Here is a 1,084-nt window from a genome sequence, read left to right as displayed (position 1 = left end):
CATGAGTGTCCATTTACAGAAGGTGTTCGAAGTGATGACCATTGGTATCAATGCAGTGCTGCAATCTTCTTATCAAGGATTGAGAGGTATTCCTTATCACATCGACACTTATCGGACCACATGCTCTGACAATTCTCTCTCGCATATCTTCAGGTGTAGTTGGGACATCTTTACAAACAACGTCTTTCACGAATTCCCAAAAGAAAAAATACAGAGGAGTCAAGTCTGGTGAACGAGTTGGAGAAAGACACCTCTCCTCCGCGTCTAATCCTACGATTTAGGAATTGAAACTTCCTGGCAGATTAAAACTGTGCGCCGGACCGAGACTCGAACTCGGGACCTTTGCCTTTCGCGGGCAAGCGCTCTACCAACTGTGCTACCCAAGCACGACTCACGCCCCGTCCTCACAGCCTTTACTTCTGCCAGTACCTCGTCTCCTACCTTCCAAACTTAACAGAAGCTCTCCTGCGAACCTTGCAGAACTAGCACTCCTGAAAGAAAGGATATTGCGGAGACATGGCTTAGCCACAGCCTGGGGGATGTTTCCAGAATGAGATTCACCCCCCAGGCTGTGGCTAAGCCATGTCTCCGCAATATCCTTTCTTTCAGGAGTGCTAGTTCTGCAAGATTCACAGGAGAGCTTCTGTTGAGTTTGGATGGTAGGAGACGAGGTACTGGCAGAAGTAAAAGCTGTGAGGACGGGGCGTGAGTCGTGCTTGGATAGCTCAGTTGGTAGAGCACTTGCCCGCGAAAGGCAAAGGTCCCGAGTTCGAGTCTCGGTCCGGCGCACAGTTTCAATCTGCCAGGAAGTTTCATATCAGCGCACACTCCGCTGCAGAGTGAAAATCTCATTCTGGGATTTGGGAATTGTCTCTGAAACTCATTTCTAACCATCAGCGAAAAATGTGCCGGACAGCCATCGTGTTGATATCACATTCTGTCCCTTGTTCCTAAAGGTATTTCTTCCAATAACAGACCTAATGTTTCTTGCAGGAATGTGGGGTACTTCCTACCATTAATATTTCTTTCGATGAAATGGGGGCCTATAATTCTGTCCTCCCTAATTCCCCACCATATATTCACT

General features: G+C 47.7%; 1 non-coding gene across 1 annotated transcript; it reads left to right on the top strand.

The window, feature by feature from the left end:
* Positions 1-714: 714 nt before the first annotated feature.
* On the top strand, positions 715-789 carry Trnas-cga. The gene has a single exon. It is a non-coding gene; the product is annotated as a tRNA-Ser (tRNA).
* The last annotated feature ends 295 nt before the right edge of the window (positions 790-1,084 follow it).

The sequence above is a fragment of the Schistocerca americana genome, chromosome 6 (genome assembly GCF_021461395.2).
Source record: "Schistocerca americana isolate TAMUIC-IGC-003095 chromosome 6, iqSchAmer2.1, whole genome shotgun sequence".
Lineage (NCBI taxonomy): Eukaryota > Metazoa > Arthropoda > Insecta > Orthoptera > Acrididae > Schistocerca > Schistocerca americana.
The sequence above is the reverse complement of the archived record's forward strand: the minus strand, read 5'-3'. Positions and strand labels throughout refer to the sequence as shown.